We start from the raw sequence: 712 nt of genomic DNA on the forward strand, positions 1-712 counted from the left end.
TGGGCACCCCGATCCCTCGGCTCCTTACCCCAGAGCCCCTGCCCCCCACAGATGCCCCCGTGCCTTCCCTTCGGTCACTTGAAGGTCAGTCGAGCCCAGAGACCACAGGCTTGCTGTCACGCCACCCACGTGCAAGGCCAGATTTTGATGTGAAAACGCACACACTCGCCCGTCCCAGACAGCAGCACTGTCGGCACCCGTTAGACGGCCACATGGCTGGCCGACGACGACGGGGGGGGAGGAGGACCGGCCCCGGGCCGGCAGCACCTGCCACAGGCTGCATGGCCTTTGGACTGCCGGCTGGGCGCGCTGGGCAGGGGGACTGGCCTCAGGACTCTGACGGCTACTCTGACTGGCTCGGGGAGGGCACAGGTCTCTCCCGACCACCCAGGCCACGTCGGCCAGACACAGGCCGTGTCTCGGGTGCTGGCTATGCCCCTGCCCGGCGACCTCACCCACTCGCTTTAATGGGAGAGAACTTTCTAAAAAGAGAGCTTTGTAGTCACTGCAGTCCTGCAGCCTCTGACGCGCGCCCCGTCGGGAGCGACCAGTGCCACAGACGGTGCCGCTTTGTTATTTCTGTTGCATCTGTGCCCTCCACAAACGTAAAAATAAAGGATAAGAATTAAGAAAAAATTCTTCTTTCTTTCCATTAAATTTGTAAGTCTCGAGAAACAGCAAGGATAAAGTGACATAGTAAGCAGAGTCATCG

Source organism: Pteropus vampyrus, unplaced genomic scaffold, assembly GCF_000151845.1.
Source record: "Pteropus vampyrus isolate Shadow unplaced genomic scaffold, Pvam_2.0 Scaffold658, whole genome shotgun sequence".
NCBI lineage: Eukaryota > Metazoa > Chordata > Mammalia > Chiroptera > Pteropodidae > Pteropus > Pteropus vampyrus.